A 14421-nucleotide genomic window follows, 5' to 3' on the forward strand; every position below is an offset into this window, starting at 1 on the left:
TTTATCTTCACAGATAAAGAAAAATTTTAGTAACTTGGGACTGGTTTCTAATCCTATTTTAAATTAGAATCAAATCCTCATTTTCCTCCTAAAAAGATTTATCAGATTTATTTATCTTAGTACTCCTTTCTCATTCAGTTTGATAACTTCCTTATTTCTACTATGGCTATTGTATCATCATATATTTATGTTATCATGTTTTAATTTACTAAGGTCAGAAATATTATCCTAAATCAGCTTTTCCTAAGAAATTAAAAACCCTAAAATATTAAGTATTTTTTTCCTTTGATATATACCCTTAATCATATTTAGTCCTAAAATTTTACTGCATGTACTGACTGATATAATGAATATTATTATAGGGATCATAAAAATGAGGATCTAGTATTGTCTCTGGCATGTAATAGGTATATAATCTTATTAAAAAAAAAAAACTTGCCTGTGTTTCTTTCCTCATAAGTCAAGAAGGTATAGTACCTGTTTCACAGGTATAGTACCTGTTTTCCCTTGGAAGAACTAGATATTAGGTGGTATTGTGGGATTCTAATGAGATAAAATATGCTATACCCTTAAAATGTAATGAAAACAATGTTAAAAAGATAATGTAATCATACATATAGATAAAGCTTGGCAGTAGTGCCTTTCACTACCTGGCAATAGTGCCTTTCATAGTTACCTAAAGGTGACATTAATAGCTCAGTTGTTTAAGTTACCACCAAAACATGCTCTTGGGTGATTTAGTTGTCATCATAGGTATATAGTATAAGGAAGATATATAGCATACTGAAGTTTCCAAGGGAAATATTAAACATATGTTTTAATAGGGTCTTTCAATGACATTTATTTGAGCTGTCAGTCTAACTTAAAACCTAGTCTTAAGTTGGAATTCTATATTTTTCTAAAATATAATCAACAGAGTTTCTTAGTAATGTGATTAATAAGTTTGCTATCCTATCATATCACTAGCAATTATTAGTACTTAAATATTTAATGCACATGATATGGAAGATCTTGTGGCAATGTTGGCTCAAACTTCATTGTCATGTGTTTAAAATGTATTCAGCCCTATCTTTTAAATGTTTAGTAAATGTATATGACTTGTTATTAAAATTTTGTTCAAGTTAACTGAACAAAAACTTTTTTTTCATTATTAAATCAATTCCATTCTATTAAGATACATTAATTTTGCCTCTAAAACAGAAATAAGGAGAACTGACTGAAAGTTTTGCAGCAGAACTTGATTAATAACATTTTTTTGGTTTTTAGGCCTTCAAATATTTGCTACATTAGTCCAAAATATCTCATTTTTTTCTTCCAATAATTACAATTCTGAGTCTGATTTTTACATTGTATTCAATTTTATATATTTTTTGAGTTTTAATGACATTGTAAATTAACTGTTATTTCTTTTTCTGTCTGAATGGTATATTTTCAAAGAATTATAAATGGTATATTTTCAAAGAGCTGATATTTTTACCTTCTATAAAGTGAATTCCAGCTTTAGTCTTTGAAAATAGAATTTGAAGTAGTCTGTTATTTTTCTTTTTTATTTCATATGTCTTTTCTTTTTTGTATATTTTGGAATTTCCCCCTTAAAATAATCTGTGATATTTTGCCTGCTATACATACCTCCACACACATGGAAATAGTTTATGCTTAACATTATTAAATAATGTTGAAGGTAATGAAATCCAAGGCAATTTTGGCAACCACCCAAGTTCATTTAGCACTTACAAAAAACATTTTAATCCTATTGACCCTTTAGTTCACTGGGATCTTCAAGTTGTCACCACATAAGCTATTAAAACATCAGAGTTTAGAAAAATCTGATACAGTTTCACTTGGAAGGTGGCGGCTTCTGAATCTCAATGCCACAATTAAGACATGAATCACAGTTTTAAGATGACAGCATTTTCAATTGTTTCTATAACACTGTCAGGACCACCTTATGCCTCCTAACAAACACCATTTAAACATGACATTGACTTATTTCAATAGCTGCCTTCAATGTTGTTTGTTTTAATTTGACACAGATTCCATACTGTGATGCACTGCACATAAAGAAATTGAACTATGCAGATTTATTTCCTAGACTAATTATGAATGAGAAATTCACTTAGATTAAATGGTTTTTCCGGTTGTACTCAAAGATTACAGTGTAGGTATAAAGAAAAGCAATTAGGCAGACAGCATGATGTCTAATTTACCATTACTGCTTTCAGGGGACTTTTGGGGGACAGAAAATCTAAAATAATCTCTACCAGTACTCCTTTGTTATTGTTGTTGCCCTGCAAAATGGCAGACACTAATAAAAAATTAAAATATCTTCAAATTAGGCCAATGAGGACCTTGGCCTCATTGGTGGCACAGTGGTTAAAGTCACAGCACTATGAAGCTCTCTGCAGCCACTGCAGCATGAGTTTGACCCCCAGCCAGGGAGCTAACCCACATGGCACAGCAGACCTGTCCTGTCTCATCCCCTACTCCCCTCAGCAGCGTATTTCAGTCAATCTGCCTGTTCTGCTCCCCACTTTGTCTCTGGTGAGTCTTCTCACCCTCCCACTGCTGGCCCCCCACTATGGAAAATTGTGTGGAAGTTCTTCAAAACACTAAAAATGAAGCTACCATTTGATCCAGTGATTCTACTCCTAGGAATCTAGCCAAGGGAAAAAAGAAAAACACACAGACAAAAAAACACTAATTCAAAAGGAAACCAGCACTCTGATGTTTATTGCAGCAATATTACAATAGCTAAGATATGGAAACAACCTAAACGCCCCAAAACATAACGGATAAAGAAGACGAAGATGTGGTATATATATACAAAATGGAATACTTCTCAGTAATCAAAAAAAGATAAATTAATGCCATTTGTGGCAATATGTATGGAGCTAGGAGGAATTATGCTAAGTGAAGTAAGACAGAAGGAAAAAGAAATATTGGATGGCTTCACTTATATGTGGAATATACAGAAACCGAACAAAGGGTCAGGAAAAAGACAAAACTTGCAAGCTGTCCATAGATCTGAGGCTTAGAGCAGCAGAAGGAAGAGCACAAGACACTATGGTGATGGTTCTCAGCTGATGTGGTGGTGGGAGAAATACCGGGACAACACATGGGGAAAGAAATTAAATATTGTACAAAAATGAACAACGATGTAAAAATTAAATCTAATTATTTAAAAAAATGAATAAAGTGAAAATTATGCATTGTCTCTCTCTTTCTAAAGTAGTTTGATTCTGTAATTGTTACCCAGTTATATTTTTTTGAGCATCAGTCTTATATTCTGATATTTGTTTACTTGTATGCAATTCTAAGACATTCAGAAATCACATGGCATCTAATGGATTCAAACTCTCTTCATCAAATAATACTGGTCTGCACTGAAATAATTCACATTATAAAATGGCCAACATATAATACAACTGCTTTTTCTTTTAGATGTTAAAACTGAATTAATGGAGTACAATAAGTTTTAGGCAAAGAGTGCTTAAGAATTGTGGGATCTGATTGAGGCACATTCTTCTATGTTAAATTGAGCACATTTTTTCCCTGTGTAAAGAGTAAGACAATGAAAATCTTGCCTGGCCATAGAGCTAGATCTCATGTAAAAGTTTTGCCCTTTTAGTTTGTTTGTATTTATTACCCATTCATTCTTAAGCCTCTTTTAAAATGTGTACATATTCACATTTGTGAAGTATTTTGGTCCTAGAAATCTAGAAGACAACTATTAAGTAACACTTTATGTATTAGAAACATACAATATTATATCGAAAAGACAGATGCCAGCCTATGCAGTTTCAAAAGGTTGCATGTTGCACACTAAACTAAAATCCAAGCCCTGTCACCTAACACTCTGGCAGTGCTCTTCTCCACTGGATTTCCTTTCGTCACCCTTCTCTGCAACATAGTAAAATAAATCAGTCTAAAGTTATTCAGAGAAAATAGAAAGCTTTGCTTTGGCTTATTTTGCCAGTGATCCTTTGTCTTACTCTTACTTCTTAACACATATATTTATATATCCCAACACGGGCAATAAGATCATATTGCAAAAAGACCAACGTTTAGAAAATCCACTTAAAATTTTCCCCCATATAGCTTTTAATCTTCAGGGAAATATACATTTACTTCCTTAGGTAAAAATGCATTTATAAAAATAAAAACATCCTTCAATGAATGCATCCATTACTATCCTAAGTAAATGGGCTTTTCAAGTCATTTTTTAAATGTTAAAATATTTATATAATTTAATGCATTGATACTTTAATCCATTGACTTGATCTCCATGTCAAGACTTCATTGTGTATACTTTACAACATAATGTAAACAGTATAGGGGCTCTTGATATTCTAAATTAAAAACAAAGCATAGAAAACATAGTGCTTTCTATATCTAAGTTGAAGTGGAAAATTGTCCCATTTAATAAAACAGAAGACTTTAAAAAAAAACTTGGGTATATTAAATCTTCTGATAAGGTGTCACTTATATGTGGAATATAGAGGAACAAAACAAAGGGTCAGAAAAAGACAAACTAATAACAAACCATAGAAATCCGACATAAAACTGAAGTTACCAGAGGGGGAGAGGTGGAGGGAAAGCAAAGTGGAGAGAGGATACAACGGACTATGTTGAAGGCCTGTATGTGTCTTGGTAGTGCATATGGTAAAGTAACATATATGTGGAAGTTGTGATCCTGTACATCTAAATCATATACAATGTTGTAAAGTATTATCACCTCAATTATAAAAAATAAGTACAATTTCTGATAAGGTACAAAATAATCATTGCAGTTGAGCAATAATTCTTTTTTTTTTTAAGATTTATTTATTTATTTATTCATACAAACACTGGGTACAGTCAGAAGCGCAGGAGGGTGAGAGAATTCACCAGAACCAGAGTGGGGAGCACAGCAGGCAGAAGAACCCAAGTACACTGCTGAGGGGAGCAGCAGGCGGCAAGAGAGGTCTGCGCGCCATGTGGGACCCTCCTCCAGTGGCTGGGGAGCAGCCAGGGATTGAACCGGCGCCGCGGAGGCTGCTGGCAGCTTCGCAACCCAGCGCTCAACCACTGCACCACCGGGGACGCGGGAGCAATAATTCTTAATTTAAAAGCATACATGATGACATTTGGAAGTCCAAACACATTTGAAAGGAAATAACAGATAAGGTTGTATAGCAAGCATGTGACAAATCTGTGCCTAATTACCTAATACTTGTAGCACTGATTTCACATCTTGGCCTTCATTTTCTTAGATGTAAAATGAATGGATTAATTGAATGATCTTTTGGTCCCTCCCACTTCTGTGGAAGTATGGTCCACTATGAAACCATATGCATACCTGGTGTACTGTAATGTACAGTCTGACACTCAATATTAATTGAATATAATAAGGATATATTACTTTGTTGCTGTTGTGTATTATTTTTGCCCTAACAGAATATAAGCTTCTCAAAGTGATTACTTTCTTATATTTCATTAATGATCACCCTTAAGGAACAACTCAATCCAACACCCATATCTAAAATATTGCAATTCTGGACAAAAAATAAGTTTTTAGTTATTGATGGTTAATGGATCAATGCAGTATAACCAGTAATACCTACAGATCCAAAGGACAAGAAAAGAATGCTCCATGTCTACTGATTTTGAAAAACATCATAGATTTTTTTTTCCATTGGAAAGAACCTCGAAGTAATTTATGATTTCTTAATTTTACTTTTGAGAAAACTGTTCTATCCAAGAAGATAAAGGTATTTGCCAATACCACTCTGTAGATAGTAATAAAATACACCATGTTCACACAAATAAACATTCTGTTCTCATCTCCTGTACCCCAAACCATTGGGAAAAATAGTCCATAATCCTAAAGACAGCAAACAATGATTTGCATTTGGGAAGCTTAATGCCCTTATGTTGGTTGGTATGATACAAACCTACACATAATTGATTACCAAGGACACTGCTTCAAGGATGGCGTGTCAGAAGAAAATACAAATCATCGGCAAATATTCCTAAAATAAATCATATGTAAAAATATAGATGCACTACAAGAAAAATAATTAGGTTCTAACACTAAATATTTGCCACATTATGATAGATAATAATTTGAATTATTCCTACAAATGAAATGGAGAAAGTGTATGAACATCTGTGAGCATGTACTGTCAAATTTCCAAAGTCCTACTACTACAGCAAACAATTGTTACAGGGTTAGTGCACAAAGACTCTAAATAGGAGGAGAAGTAGACACAAATAATCAAGTAATTGCCAAAGTTACTTGAAAATACTCATCTTTGAGATCTCATTTTTCATTTTTTGTTATTTTGGGTTTTTTTTTTTCTTTTTACATATAGAACTTTGAAAAAAAATACATTCAAAGAAATGAAGCAAGGCAAGGTATTGGGAAAAGCTCTGTTATGGAGATTGAAAACCAACAATCCTAGATAAGATATCTCTCTTAGTAACTAGAAAGCCTTAGAGATCTGATTTCAGCTCTGTTTTTCAGTTTTATCACTGAAAAAAAATGGGATAGCAATGGCTTCTTTTTCTACTCAGTTTTTGAGAGTAAAATTAAAACTATTTTTTAAAAAAATATTTATTTTACAATTGTTATATAAATGTAGGATACTATACAAATTAAATATATTAAACTAGGCTAATGAATTAAAATAAACAACAAAACAAACTAAGTGTGCGAGAAAACTTTTTTTTTTCATTTTACATGATGATAGCAAATTGTAAAATTAGTGCAAATCTCAATTTAAATTCTAGTTTAAAGTCTCAAAAAAGAAATGAATTTTCCTACAGCTGATTTTAAATACACCAATAAACGAGTTTTAATAATGCCATGTTAAAAGATATGTTAAATTAATAAAATAATTCTCATTGAATAGATAATTCTCTCCCAGCATTTATTCTCTTCTTTCTTCTTTCTATACTCTTTATGTTTTCCTAAATCTACACACTCAAGATGAGGAGTAGATTAGGAGGAAAAATCATTTTTTCACATCTGGGCTGGAAATGACAATTATAGCCATGGTCATTTAGCTTCAAAATTTATTGCACTGACTCAATGATTAACACATTAAAGACAATAAAAAGAGGAATTGAAATCCTTGATCAGTTGAGAATTTTTTGAGTCAAAAAGATAACAGAAGTATTAATAATTTTTGCCAAGTCACTCTTTTAATTTAAAAACTCATTGAAAAAGATTCTTTATTCATTTTTTTCTACTGTTTGATAATGAGAATGCAGTCTTTTCACAGATGTAACTCCATCTGAAAAGGCACTTTTCACCCTAAAATAGCTTTCTGCATGTGACAAATCTGTGTGTTACAATTAATGTTGCACAGGGTATAAATCTTGAAGAACCATGGCATATAGTTAATTTGATGTTTTTATCTAACAAAATTTTAGAGATGATGTCTTTGTGATGAACTTCTACTGAAAAATAACACCATATTCAAATAGAATTAGATTAATTTAAACAATGCAAGTCACTCTGGAATATCAAGGCATCTTACCTAGTTTTCTTCATTCTAGATGCTGAATAATTAATAAAGCCTTCATATAATAGAACCCTGCTCAGACAATGACATTTAGAATGTCACAAAGTCAATCAAAATAAATGCACTTACATGTTTCATTTTTCCAAAAGGCAAAATTTATCTGCATTGCTGCTAAGAATGTAATATCTATTTTATTGGCACACTCTTTCTTCCCTCACCAATTCCCACTGATGTCCAACCAACTCCATGGAACGTTGAGATAAGGATAATATGAGAAATGCCCCTTTTCCATATACACAAAATAAGTTCTAAGAATGCATTAAAAAACATGGGTTCCACTGTCTCTAAAGATTGACATGGTAACTGTGTATAGTGGTAGGAGACATGGTAACTGTGTATAGTGGTAGGAACATACTTTCCCAAATGTCTTAAATCCTGTGATTTTATGTGGGGTGTCTTTCTGAGGGGGATGACCTCTCTAAATATTTAAATTTGAGCCACTATGATAATACCATAAAGCTAAGAAGAGAGGGGAACAAAAGGAATAAACTTATACCGACAATATAAAAGGAATGACTCCTGGGTTCAAGACATACCAGACAGAGTGGAATGCAAAGAAAGTTTTAGGAGTGTGTGGCGAGAAATTCAGAAAAGCTGGAAATATCCTCTGAAGTGCAATATCTGAATTCGTAGTTGGAAACCAAAGGAAAAAAATATGTATGTAGGCAGAATGAAAATATAACAAATCTGAGTAATTCCACTATAAATCTTGTTTGGAATAAAACAGCAAAAGACACATAAAAAGACAGTAAGAAATTATATTGGTGAGGAAAATTTGTCAGTTCTGTGATTTTGAAGTAGCGGTTTTGTTTACTTTTTTTGTTTGTTTTTTTAGCTTCTATGACATCACTGAAAGGAAGAAAAGTACAAAGTGGCTAGTGAGAAGGAGGAAGCAAAATGGGGATGAGTGGGAGAATGAGTTAGGTATGTAAAGCAGGGAAGCAGTCAGGAAAGAGGAATAGGAAAAAGAACAGAGACAGAAGCACCTGCTAGTGCCTCTCTGCTAGAGAGGAAAATTATGATTCAGGAACTTTAATTGTTGGTAGAGAGAGCTGAATTAGGTAAGGGTGGGCAAGATGGTATCGGGCCCAGAAGTGATGCAAGGAGTTGTGCGGAAAATGGAATGTGGCAGAGAGGAGAGGTCCGCCATGCCATACGGGAATCTCCCTGGCCAGCCGGGAATCGAACCCATACTGCAGAGGCTGCAGAGCACTGTGCTCAACACGCTGCGCTCAACCCGCTGCGCCTTCGGGGAGGCCCCTATGTTGTTATTTTTAACGTATCTGCAAGAAAACTACAATATGTGTGTATTTGTCAACAAAATACATACCTTCTAACTCCTTAACTGGATATTGGGTTCCCCACACCTTCTTTCATCTGTTTCTAGCTCTTCCATGTCTACTTCTTAGCTAGCCACTGCCTAGGAATGACTATTTTTCAAAGCCAGAGAGACACCTTTATGAATCTTTTTTCAACCTCTTAGCAAAAATTAATTCCTCCCTCCATTATGTTCCATTAGCTGATTTATCACATTGTGTAATAAATTTGTGAGAGTTTCCTGTCTCACAGAGGCCCAAGCTGCACTTTCATTGCACATTTCATTCTCCTTTGCATTCCTGGAGCATAGCACATTGTCTGGCCCAGTAGGTGACTAATGTTTGTGGATTCTATGGTTAATAAATAAACAGATGACACCTCCTTTAAAATATGTGAAGCAAGATAATAGGAGAAAATTTGTTCTTAAATTTTCATCCTCCAAATAATTTCCTTCTCACTAATTGAAAATGTGGCAGTCACACATATTTCATCAATATAGCTTAAAACTAGTGTTTATATAAAGTCTTTCTGTTAATGTAGCTACTGGTTAAAGGCTGTTGTGAACTGCTTACACAAAAGAGAATTTTCTACTTTCTAAATTCCTTACCAGATTTCTTACCACCAGCAGTCTGGAAGTTATCAAGAATTTTTATCTTGCAAAAAAACAAAGATTTGAATACCAAGAGAAGTCATGTGAAACCTGCAATCCCTTCTGGCTGATCTCAGCTGCCAAAATCCAACACTACCTGGGCATCCACCACAAACACACTGGGGTGATTAAATAAAAAGTCTCTGTTCAATCCATAGCAAATGATTGAGCGCTATACAATGAATATACACGCTTGGTCTGAGTTTCCTACCCATTCGTATATTTCAAACGCACAGCAACTTTAAGTTTGCTGCCAGCTATACATTTATACACCCTGTAAGGGAAATCTTACTTCGAAGAGAAGAAAATAAAACTCTAAATTTACAAAAAGAAATAACTCTTTGCTTCTGCTCCTTTTCTACCAAATTCCCCACCTGCCTCCAAAGCAAAATACAGTAGAAACGCAGTTTAGATCCCTTCAGAATGTAATTCAAAACTCAGTTCGGAGGCCCAGTTGCCTCCACAAACCCAGCCTCCACAACCCCCTCCTCCCTCCTGGCCCAAAGCAACCTTCTCCAATTGCGCACCGCGGTTCTTCTTCCACAGCTGAAGAAAGACTTGTCTGCAATCAGGGGAAACGGATTAGTCTCAAATTCGGAAAAGCAGGGGGTTGCTTCTTAAAACCAGAAGAGCCAAGAGAGAAGCCACAAGCGAGCTTCTGTCTTGTAAAATTCTATTCCTGAATCTTAATTTGGCGCGCCAGTCTGTAGGGCTGACTGCGCAGCCTTACAATGAAGAGCACGGTGGCCTCTCCCCTTTGGCAGCAGCTGCTGGAGCATTTCTCTACACAACTCTCAATTTCCAATCCCTACTTTCAATTAAGCGGACACCCCCACCCTTCTCATTTGCCTTTAACTGCTCCCCTCCCCCAGCGCACCATGGTTGGGGGGGGGGGTAGGTAGGGGCATCGTCCAGGATCCTCTCTGCCTTCTAGGGACCTTGCTCTGTTTAACAGCTTTTAAGGACGCTGGTTTTCACACTCCCCCTTCCTTATCACCGAGGAAAGAGAGAAATCATCGGAAATTTAGCACAGTCGACTATTATTTCCCCGAAGAACTTGACCTCCAAAATGCCGCTAAATAAGTACACGAATAGTGAATCGTGGAGGTGCGAGCTGAAAGGGGGGAGTAGAGTGGGGGCTGAGAAAAGGAGGTAAGGAGTGCGGGAAGACCCCTATCAGTGTTTGATACCCCGGTTCCAAACCCGCGGTGGCCCTGCGAGCCTAGGGAACCTCAGTGCGCCTCTGCAGAGCCGGGGCGCTGAAAGGAGGGGCGGAAAAAGAGGAGCTGAGGAGGGAGGCTTTGCAGGGCGAGGGCGGCTGCGCGCAGGGAGCGCGCGGGGCAGGGCAGCTCGCGTTCCCGGCCCCGGCTCGCCGCTAGGCCTCTTCGTGGCCTGCAGAGCTTCTCCCGGCTGACATCTTTGAGAGGAGGGGCTCCCCGAGCAAAGCCGACTGGAGAACGAAGTTCTCCGGTCATGCAGGCGAAGGTGCTCCCTGGGCGCCCCGCGAGCCGAGCGCAGCGCCGGTGCAGTGGCGGATGCACTCAGCCCACGTGAATAGCGCGGTGCAATTCTTAATTTGGCGGAGGAAGAAAGGTATGTTTAGACCTTTGCGAGTCAAAAGCTCCCGCACATGGTTCACGCTTCCTCCAAGGAACCAGACAAAGGCGAAAATGGGGAAAACAAGTACATATACTGACTTCCCCCCACCAAATGCCCAGCTCCCCTCCCCCCAACACACACGAAAGGACAACTCTGAGTCTGAGATTCCTGTCCTCATCTTGTGAGTTTGTTTCAAACAAAATTGTCGGTGGAATACCATTTCATCTTTACCGAGTTGAGAAGGTGTCCGCAAGAACCTTTCGCCCTGTTATTTCAGTCACACCTGTTTTACCTTTCTTGAGGGAGTTAGGGAAGGCGTTCCCTTTACTCGAAAAGCACCGCTAACCTTCCCCAGTGTTATGCTTAGTATCCTGAATTCTCCCCCCCCCCCCCGCACACTCTTCAGGTTGTCTCCTTGTTGCGGCGCTAAGAACACGCAAGATAGAGGCTCCTCTGACACCATCGCCTCCTCCCATATTTTCTGCTCCCCTTCCCTACCTAACCCTAGATTTAAACACTTGCTTCAACACTCTTTCCGTCGTACAGAAACAGCTCCTCTGTTAGGTTTAAATTCCATCTCGCAATGTTTCTACACAAGAACCTGCTTTTGTTTTTTGTCTTGCTATTTAATTTTATTCATTTTGTCCTGGCCCCGCTTCTCTCCTGTCTTTGCTTTGTGGGTGTGTGCCGCAGTGGCGCAAGTTCCGATTCCTAGCCCCCAAGTCCACATTTTGGAAGGACACCTCGCTCGGAGACGCCAGGGTCCGCCGAAGTCGCGCACACACAAGCACTGCACACACAGACACCCCAGCACCCCAAACCGCAAAAGCCGCCAAAGCAGCATATCGCGGCATCAATTATCCTGGAAGCGAAGAGGCCATTTGCAGCTGAGCTCTAAAAGCCTTTTCTTGGGAAAGGAATGGAAGTGGTTCACGCTACACACTCCAGGAATGTGACCTTCCCCCTTTTTTCGAAGGGAGGTAGTCGATTGGTGGCTAAGCGCTCTAGTCTAAGTCGCGTCTCCAACCCGGAGGAGAACGACGCCTCTGCATTTCTAAAGGAACCGTCTGTAGCTGTGCGCTTTTTAGAAGTCACCTTTCCTTTTCACTAAAACGGGCTTTTTTATTTACTACACGCTTAAGAAAAAAAAAACCTTTAAAGAGATGAATTGTTTAATTTCATCTTAGTTAACGGCATTTGGTTCGGATACACTCATGAAAAGTCATCTTTTTAATTAGAAAATGATGCGGGTTTTTTTTTTTTTTTTTGCTACAAGATTACAAGTTCAGCTTTTGAAAGCTAGCAAAATGATTTTCCACACTTACCATCTCCACTTGCAGCAAGTGCTGGCTGAGCGCAGCCCCAGAAGTAGGGTGGGAAAGGAGGGGTGGGGTGGCTAGCGCCCGCTGGAACAGCCCGAGGCTAAGCGTGCTGGCTGCAGGCTGCGCTCTCGGATCTGCTTCTAAATTCGGGGCCCCCAAGGGCTGGACTCAGACTAGCAGGGATCCAAACCCGGAACACCCACCGATGAGGGCGCCTCAGCGCCAGGCCACGGGAGGTCGGAGGGGACGCTGGGCTTCCGGGAATTTCCCTTCAGCTCGAATCGCTCCGCAAGGCTGGCCAGAGACTCTAGGGTGTCATTTGTTCTCAGCACCTGGCCCAGTCTTAGAGTTTCTTTCGCCTTGCTGAAGCTGCCTGTATTCATGAAAATGAATGACCGTTTGCACAGTCAATATCAGGGAAATTCATGCGCGGACACTTTTCTAACAGAAGTGAGAGTTTCTGCAAAGTAACCAAGCCAAGAGGAGCCCAGCAGTGCCAGTGCCAAAAGGGTTTCAGTATCTGCGCTCACCTCCGGGGGCGGGGGTTGGTTTGCTCTTTCTCTTACCTACTGACAAGAAGTGGGGGGAAGGGGGGACTCACGGACGCCAGCAGTGTGTCTAAAATCACTCTGTGGTCCCAGTCGAGACCCCAGGCTCCGGCAGCAGGGAGGACTCGCGCGTTATAGCCCACACTCGGTTCTGGCACTGGGACCAGTTACTTACCCAGCGAACGCAGCGTCTAGAACGGAATGAGGTGGTAAGTGAAAAAGAGGAAAGGCTTCTGTCTGCTTCTTGGAGACTGCGATTGCTGTAGCGGGCTCTACCGCCACAGCTCACAGTCCGCAGAGCCGCTGGAGTCGTGGCGGCTGCCTTGAAGGCAGTTCGAGCAGCCCGGGCAGCCTGGTGTCGCCGCGAACGCTAGTGCCACTCTGCTCACTCTGTTCAGCTTGCCTTCTGCTTTACCGCGTCGACCACTGTGTGCAGCTCGGACGCGGGGCTCCTCCCGCCCTGACAGTTTGCTGACTGCAAGGAGCCAGTGCGGAGCCAGCCCTATTCAATGGCGAGGGGGAGGAACTAGACTGAGGAGGAGAAGGAGGAAGGAAGGGGGTGAGCGAGTGGAGGGCGGGGAGGGAGAGGAAGAGATAAGTGAACCTGTGCCCGGGTCGCAGCAGCCACCACTGGCTACCCCCCTCCAGTCCCCACTCCTTTCACCCTGCATCAGAGGCAGCCCTTCTGGCTGACCGAGAACCTGAGGGGAAAGGCGGTGATGAGATGGAGGTAAGCCTAGGAAGTTACCGCTCGCAGCCCGGAGAAGGCTGCACAAAGCTTGCTGGCCGTACTCTTGCGTGCGGGACCTGCTTCTGGGGAAAACCGGCCGCATTCCTGCTGTCGGCTTTTCAGAACAAAAACCGAACACGTGCATCGCTCCCCCTGGTCCTCTGCTGGCGGCTCTCGTAGGCTTCCCTTTAACTCATTCACACTATCTTACAGAAGTTTTATTTTTCGTGTTATGTGTGCTTTTTCTCTCAATCCTGCTAGCCGCCCAGACCCCAGCTAGAGAACCAGCATCCTGCAGCACCATTTTCTTATACAAAGGATACTTAAGGCAGACTAGTAAAAATGAAGTAGAAGCCTTGCAAAGTCTCAGTTGGAGGAAGGGACTGCGCATATGTCATACTCAACTGTGATCCTGGGTTGGTACCTTGCTGGCCTTTCTTTACGATTGATTCTCTGGGATGGTGAAGAAAGAGGTAGAGGGGGGCAATCTAGTATTTGCCTACCCCAGAAACCAAGTATCAGTTAATTAAGCAAGTTGGTGGCTTCTGGCTGCTTTAGTAGCTTACAGTCACTTCATTGCTAGGGACCAGGAAGTATCATGGGAGTGGACATTTCCAAGGTAGGAAAGGATGCAAGAGAGGGAGGAATTCGGTCCAGAACCACAAGACTTGTGCTTGCCAGTGGGCTG

At 39.8% G+C, this 14421-nt stretch overlaps 1 protein-coding gene across 4 annotated transcripts in view; it reads right to left on the minus strand.

The window, feature by feature from the left end:
• PCDH11X (protocadherin 11 X-linked) overlaps positions 1 to 13508 on the minus strand; it is a 248463-nt gene extending 234955 nt beyond the window's left edge. For all 4 annotated transcript variants that reach the window (XM_054695654.1, XM_054695655.1, XM_037512216.2 and 1 more), the window contains exon 1: positions 13179 to 13508. The gene's annotated coding sequence lies outside the window, so the exon portion shown is untranslated. The remainder of the gene's footprint in view (positions 1 to 13178) is intronic.
• Positions 13509 to 14421: the final 913 nt, after the last annotated feature.

Source organism: Talpa occidentalis, unplaced genomic scaffold (genome assembly GCF_014898055.3).
Source record: "Talpa occidentalis isolate TD23 unplaced genomic scaffold, MPIMG_talOcc4v2.1 talOcc4.15, whole genome shotgun sequence".
Classification (NCBI taxonomy): Eukaryota; Metazoa; Chordata; class Mammalia; order Eulipotyphla; family Talpidae; genus Talpa; species Talpa occidentalis.